This window comes from Cariama cristata, unplaced genomic scaffold (assembly GCF_000690535.1).
Source record: "Cariama cristata isolate BGI_N322 unplaced genomic scaffold, ASM69053v1 scaffold3851, whole genome shotgun sequence".
NCBI classification, from domain to species: domain Eukaryota; kingdom Metazoa; phylum Chordata; class Aves; order Cariamiformes; family Cariamidae; genus Cariama; species Cariama cristata.
In genome coordinates, this window is record NW_009600876.1 from 67,887 (window position 1) to 75,883 (window position 7,997).

General features: G+C 45.6%; 1 protein-coding gene across 1 annotated transcript in view; it reads left to right on the top strand.

The window, feature by feature from the left end:
- Nucleotides 1-7,997, top strand: part of LOC104169304 (acetyl-CoA carboxylase-like) — a gene marked incomplete at its 3' end in the record, with an annotated part of 108,749 nt that overhangs the window by 67,851 nt on the left and 32,901 nt on the right.

Below are 7,997 nucleotides of genomic sequence, written 5' to 3' on the forward strand. Positions count from 1 at the left end.
GATGCTGATTTTCGAGGAGTCAGACCTGCTGGAAATCTCAGCTGTGGGCGCAGGGGGGAATAACTCGGGCTGTACGAAAACTTACTGCTTTCACTACTAAAGTGGCTCTTCTTTTTTTTGACCCACCAGAGGCGGTTTTTTTCCGTTGCTGCCCCAAGCCTATTAATATCACAGCCTCCAGCTCCTTGTCTGTAGCAGACACGGCTCACAGCCGACTCTGCTCTTGTCCCTCTCACTGAGGGCTTTGTTTACGTGGGAGTTGGGATTGTGTGGGCACGAGTGCCCTTCCCCATTGTGCAGCTTTGTTCTCAGGCACTCTCCAGCACCTGGGGTGGTTGTGCTTCATCGCAAGCTGTGTTTCAAGGAGTGCCTGCCTGACAATGGGAGATAAAAGGAAAATAGTCTCTCGCTGAATTATTCCCCTGAATAGAGGGGGCTCTGCAGAAAATGAAGCATTGATCCTATCAACTCTAGGATGCAGCACCCTCAGTTAGATCTCTTACACACATCACACACACCTGCATCAATGGAAGGAAAAGAGGCATTTGAAGATCCATCCTTTAGAAAGAAATTGAGTCAGTTTAGTGCTTGCTGAAGTGGAGTAAGTTGCCTGGTTCCAGCTGTCATTTGGTGGGGATCGGGGCCCTGCTGAGTTTCCCAGATGGCAAGGCCAGTCTGCTTAGTCCTCCTCTTCTGCTCTCTTCTTTCCAGGTTTAACTGCACTCTCTGCCCATGGAGTGAGTGAGTGTTTTTACAGGACTAGATTAAACTACTACATTTTAGGCACTTAAAAATTAAGGACCTGATATCTATCAGCAGGCGTATGCAGAAAGAGGTGCTTTCTGGGGGTGACTTATCCCATCCCAGGAATTTCAGTGGACTGAATAATCCCGTGTGTCCTTTTCTCTCCTTCCTGCTCTGTTGGAAAGGCATGTATTTTTATGTAGGCACTGAACCTCTACCTGCCCTAAAGGTCATGCAAGGGAGGAACATGTTGCATCCTATCCAGCTTTCCCAGTAAGACAGCTAAGTCCAGACCCAACAATAAGTTTACCTGTCCTTGAATAGTGGGAGACTGGGAATCCCTACTCACTCCTGGCTGTTGTGTGATGTGGCTTGCTAGTTCATATGATCTTCATTTTCCAGTCCTTGCAGTTCTGATCAGAGCTCCTTGAACGGATCCAGCTATAATTGTGTCCCAGAAGTATGTCTGAGGTAGTGAAATGATGTCCAGTGCTAACCTGAAATGGCCAAGCTTGGTCCAGTTGAGATCTTAAGGAGACTGTGAAGCAAATGGTGAAGGCTAAGGCATTTGTGTCATCCTGCCATGGAGGCAGTGTCTACTTCAGACTTACCCTCTGTCTCCCTGTTCTTATAAGTAAACTGTTAAACACTTGTCCCTTGAATTTAGATGGACAACTTGAATTTTCTTTTGGCTAGAAGTCAGGTCACTATCAGCCAGGGGTCAATTAAGCAAAGTCTTTCCTTATAGGACTGCAGAGGCTGTTTGGGCACAATATATGATGTGTTCCTGTTCATTTGCATGAGTAAGACTCCATAAGGGTCTCATGGTGGAAACCTATTGTAGTTTTGATTTGTGGAGCAAGGCAGCCTTGCTGCTTCTTGTTCCATTAGAGTAGATGGGGGGAAGAGCCCTGTGCAGCAAAGTCAGTGCTTTACTTTGTGGGAATTAGCAGGTCATCAGTCCAGCTGGCAGGGTCTTGAGGAAAGATCATGACTGAAGCAAAAAAAATGAGTGGAAACTTCTACCTTGCGTGACAATTGGAACGGAATGTTTTCTAACACAGTTGCATGCAAATATTCCTTTAGCTTTTCCCAGTTAGGTGTCAAGAGATTTGGGACAATTTTTTCCATTGCTGACTTTTAAATACTGTCTTCATAGAGGATTCTGTACAAAGCTCACACGTAGTCTTGTGTCTGCATACGCATCTTCTTCAAAATGTCTTCTCTCGGCAAGAAGAGAATGCAGTGCAAAAATGTTTCTGCAGCAGTGGAGACAATTAGGCTTTCAGAGAGCAGTGACGTTTTTTCTGAAAAGTTGTTTGATTATTTTTTTTTTTTTCTCCTGTGAAATACTGGATTCTTTTTAATTTACAGGGGGAGCAGAGGGGGACTGTGACAAACATTACGTGCCAGCAGATCCGTTGCTGGTCTGGTTCATTATCATTATGTAAAAGCAGCCTGAGGGTTTAGGTGTAGAGGGAAAGGTCCAGCTGCCAAAACCAGACTGTAACCTATAACTTAGATGATGAGCTCAAGGTCAATATCGTTTCTAGCTGAAGCTAATGTTTGGTTCTGGAGGTTGACTAATCACATGCTGGCTGTTCGCTGCGTCCGTGTCACTGCTTTGTAAGTAGAGAGGCATATCGCTGTAAGACACCTGATACCAGGCAGGTTTAAGGATTCTCTCAGCCCCATTGCCTGTCAGGGGTGACAAGAAACTGCAGAAGAGCTGTACAAGGTTTCCCTCTGCTCCTGATTAAGCTGTCTTTGTTTATAGTCCGGACCGACAAGGAAGGGAAAGACCTGGGGAAAAGGTGTGATGCTCTGTGGTGGGGCCAGGGCTCTGCATGTGGGGCACCGGGGCTGCATTTCATCTGTACCCCTTTTGTCTTCACCGTTGCATTTCAGCAGGGGGTGGAGAGGTGGAAATGACATTTCATTCCTCTCCTGTGAGTGTGTGCGCGCGCCTGTGCTGAGCCCGCTGACCCCCCTGAAAATTGAAATAATGATAATGCGCGTCTCCTGACTGCATCAAAGTATCAGCACATCAAAAGCCAGGAGGCATGAAATGCAAATGATAAAGTGAAAGCAGATGGATTGTGCATGATCGCCTGATGCCCAATGAATTTTAAAAGATGCTGGTTCACATGGGGAGAGGGGCTGAAATAAACACGTTATCCCTGCAATTTTTTTTTTGTTCTTGCTGCTCACTCCTGACAATATTTTTTCACACTTCAGCGAGCAGCCACTCCATCTCTCTCCCTCCCTCTCCCTCTCTTTCTCTCCCTCTCTCTCTTTCGCTGTCTACCTCACACACGTCTCGGGTCATGTCGCCGCAGCTCCGGTGGAAATAATAAGATATAAACCACGAGGTTGTTATTTGCATAGAAATAGCATGGAGCCCCAGGCAGCATGGGAGAAGGACACAGAGATCATTTGTCTAAAATTTTAATGAAAACTTTTGCTGAGGCAGATATTTATTTTTTTTTTAACTTTCCCTGCCTCCCCCTTTTCCCACCCCCATGCCTTCCTCCACCTCCCTCAACTCCCTTTCCTCGTCATAAGCTACCATGGTTCGATTTTATAGGAGATAGGTGACGTGCTGCCGCCATGCGCTAACAGGTTAATTTCCACGGGTTCTCCTTTTCAGAGAAGCAAGGCTGAAGAGCCCAGCACTCCCAATTTATGCATTACTTATATGGTTCAAGCTTCCGGAACTACATTTCATTGCAGTCCTCACAAGGATGTTCCCAAGTCTGTTGCTGACCTGTTTTTAATTAGTTTGCTACTCCTTGTCTTTTGTGTTTAAAAGAAATCTTCTCTTTAAGACTGTTCTGTTAATGTAAGCAAATATTGGCTTTCAATCATGTTTTCTCTACAGATACATGTTGTAGACTTTTTCTAAGGGAAGCCAGGTTTAGCAGAGATTTTCAGGAACCACTACTAACTGATAACACATCAGTTCGTTATACTATTCCACCTGCTGTCTCAAACAGTTCATTTTTTGAGTGATGATGATGAACTGTCCCACATGCCTCACTTCACCATAGGACACCTAAAGCGGTCGTCCCTTCTGGAGGTGAAGGGAAGAATCTGACTAGCAGACTGTTCTGTTCCTCCTCCCTCCTGTTTAGCTTTATTTTTCTGCAAACTCTCCAGGCTTGGCCTGCCCAAATGATGCATCAGGCCCTCAACCTGTCCTCCAGTGTGCTGGTCCCTGGGACCCTGTGGCACCGTGCTGTTGGCCTGGTTCATCAGGAACATCCAAGTGTGCCAAGCATGAGCTTGACAAATACCACCTGCCAGGGTTATGTGTCTATGTAGACAGTGAAGACGAAGAGTTAGAAACCTCTAAAATACTAAAATGTTCAAAGCATAGTTCCAAACCAGGACTGTGGGCTTCATTTCCCAGTCTGCAGCCAACTGTCTGCCTGGTTGCGATCTGCCATTTTTGATCAGAATGAGTATGATGGCAGTTACCTGCTGACAGCTTGGTCTTGAAACCGTAGTTCATTTGTATTTGCTCATCAGGTGGAAAGTACCTGCTAACAGCGGTGCATTGGCAGGGGAGGTAACCCTGTCCTCAGGACTTCTTTCTGTGAAAGTTTTTGCCTCCAAAATTATCTTAATTTAAACAATGTGTCTGCTTGTATAACCTCTTCTAGACCTGAAAGAGCTCAGGAACCAGATTAGCAATGTGCTATTTCTGGCACTGTGGATTGGTGACTTTTTAGGGGGAGAGAACATTTCTGAAGAACAGCTTTAAGAGGGGTGTTTGTGAGATGAACTGATTAGTGGAAACCCGGTGGCTTGCTAATGCAATCTATAAGTATCTATGAATACCAGCAATTGTCCAATGACCTTTCTTGAGTACATCTTTCCTTAATGCAGACACTGCTTGTGCATGGTAAAGACGTTAAGATCACAGGTGCCATACTATGTCAAGATAGCATAGTGTATGTGTCAATCACGTGACTGTGGATGAGTCCCTGAGGACTTGTTGATACAACAGACCATAATTGCTGCAAGGATCGTTTTGACAATCTGCGTTTAAAACCCAACACCCCAACAACACGTTTGAACGAGGCCAGAAGAGAATATCTTTGTATTTTAAATTCAGTCCTGAACTGTATTGACTGTCAAAACCAGAGCTGAGACCAGTGTGGCCACTTTGGAGGAGATTTATGGTTTCATGGGTGTAGATCTGGGGTAGGGTTGCAGCTGAACTGTGGGAGCATCCGCACGGTGGGCAGAGGAGCAGCCCACTCCTTGAAACCAGCTCGCTCGGATGATGGTTGTCCCCAGCTGTGAGTTGCTCAGTGAGACAAGTTTATTTTGAGGCACTTCAGCCAACATGGCTCTCTGATGTTGGTTGCTCTTTGTTGTCTTCTGACTGACACGTGGACGTACCCTGCCTGCTTGCGGGGATGTCATCTGGTCCCTGTGCTAAAGTAGCCTGGCACTGACCTGATGTTTGCAGGTTGGGGCTGAGGGAAGCTGCAGAACTTGCTGGACACCCTGGGACTCAAATAACAGGGGGAGACAGCAGGTCAGGGCTTGGGAGGACCGGGCAGAGCAAGAGGCTGCTGGGTCAGGTCTGAGGCTCGCTGGAGGAGCTCGTGTCAGGAATAGGAAGCTTACATGGTTTGTCAGTCCATCTTATGTGAGTGATCGGTCTTCAGTATCGCAAGGAGTAATATTTACCCTTCAATTTCACAATCTGGAAAAATAAATAAAAGCCCTGTGAGGCTGATGCTGTTTGGGGGTTTTACAGTAAAATACAGAATGTGGAAAGCTCTTTTTTTGAGATTCAAGGCAGGGATAGCTCAGTATCTGCTCAAGATGACTCCAGCCTTGGGATTAGATCAAAGCAATCATGTGAGAGCAATCATGTGAGTTAGAACAGCAAGTGCCATCCCTGTCATTCAAAGAAGCATTATAATTATTAATGCATGATATGAATCTTTCTGTAGTGGCACAGCAAGACTATTAGGAAGATACGTATGGGCGCAGGGTGTTTGAGAATGCTAATCAAAGAGGGTCTAGGAAATGTCAAACAGAAATTGACACTTCAACAGCATTAACCGTCAGTTGGTTCCTCTCGTGGATCTCACCAAGGTTACCCCGCTCTTGGCTCCAGCGGTGGGGGAAGCAGGAGGAGCCGCTTTGCTGTGCCTTGGGTGGTTATGGCAGATGATGTGGTGAGAGGAAGGGTGGTTTCACGGGCGGAGGTTGGTTTCTTCAGCTCTCTTGGAACCGATGCAGGACCTTGGTGCTGTTGGAGGTCTCCTTGGTGTAGGTCACCATCGCTCACACCCCCACAAAGCCGGCTGGTTTGAGAACCAAGATCAGAGTAGAGCTCTTGTAAGAGTCAGTCTCAGTTTAGCAATATTTGGCAATAGGAAGAGAGCAGAATTCATTTCTTTTCATGCCAGTGAGAGGCATTAGCTGCTGGGAGTGTCTGGTTGGTGGCGGTCCTGGTAAGAGTCTTTGCCTTGTGTAGAGAAATTAATGTAAGCAGGATGGATGTCTGGACTTCAGAGGAGTGCAAATAAACACCACCCTCCATTTCTACATTTTATTTTTAATTGCCTTTCTTTAAGTGGTGATATTTGTGTATTGTTCCCATTAGAGACAATTTACGTTCCAGGCATCGCATTATCAGTCCCTTTATGTTTGCTTAGGGAAGAAAGTCTAATAGATTTCTGTTGACTTTTTTTTCCTCCCTCCTTCTATCATTTTTAATATGGATCTTGATCAGTTTATCTGTGTGAGTGGTGCCTGTGCTGTGGGGGCTGTGTGTGTATTTATTCGCGCTAAAGGGAGTTTAGAATAGTGGCCCATATTCTGCCTGTCTACATCTCTTGCTGTACCTTCCAGGGAAACTCCTATGTATTCTAAGCCCCATATATGTTTCACGTAACCAGGACTGTATCCCAGGCCCTGGTGATCCTGCGGAGTGTGTTGCTACTGGAGCATTAACTCTGGTACCTGGTGTTGCACTGGAGCTGAACAGAAGAAAGCACTGTCCCACAATTACTCATCCTGATCACCTCTCCTCTCTTGGGGTGTCACTGGGAGGATATCAGGGTGACCTGCCTGTGCGTCTTTTCTGTAGTGAATTGTGGAGAAATTTTCTGCCGTTCTGGACATGTGAGTGGGAACTATAGGAGCGACATTGGAGAATTGTCACACATCTCATGATTAAACCTAAACCCACCCTGCAAAGTGAACAGAGTTCCACTGTTCTGGTGAAAGAGGTACCTGCACTGCAGCCTCTCCCTTGGATGGTCTCTGAATAAGAGGGTTCTGTTGGGGTCCAGAAGGTGACCAAGGGAATGACCGAAACAAGATCTTTAAGTATCATGGAGACAATCATTAATATTGTTTATAGGACTAGTGTCAAGATTAGGGAACCCCTAACTGAGACAGATGGGATTTATGAGTGTTTGCACCATGTAGAATAGGGGGCTGTAATTTTAGTTTGCAAAGTATATTGAGCCCTTTTGATTTACCACTGACTGATGGAGTGACCTTGAGCAAAACATGCAGTCTCCCTACACCATGAAAGGAGAGCTAGGAGGGAATTTTTTGACAAGACATTTTTCATTTGAAAATGCCAGTTCACTGAAACTGGAACTCTTCAGGAAAAAGTATCAGTTTTGATGCATTTCTCATTTGGAATTGTTTGGGTCAAATGAAAAAGTTTTGGTTTTGTGGTTTGGTTTTTTTTTCCCCCCTCCCCCAACTGACTTTTCTTTCATAATTAATTTTTATTTCTAGTATCTGCAACAGATATTTCAGAAGTCAGAAGCAAACATCTTGACCCTGTCTGATATTTGTTCAGATCTCGAGATGGCAAAATTTGATTTTTTTGTTGCAAGCCAGAAATTTTCAAAAACTACTGCAAGATGGAAAAGCTGTTTCCTCCCAATAATGTTTCGTCTTGCCATCTGCAAGCAGACAGAACGCCTCTTCTGTATGCGATGAGCTGTGGAGCCCTGCTCCCTTTGTATCGGTGAGGTGCTTTGGGATCTTTAGGCAGGAGGCGGTGTAGGAAGGGCAGCTGCGGTTGCAGTGTCCATCTGGATGCGCCTTCCCCTGCTGCCTCCGAGGTGAAGTGCAATTGCTTTTTCCCCTTCCCCCTCTGATCTCACCAAATTAAAGCAAGAAAAAGACTCCGCCAGCAAGACCTGCTTCTGGATTTGCAGTCAGTAGCCATCTCCAATAACCATCAGGCTGTCAGCTTTCCC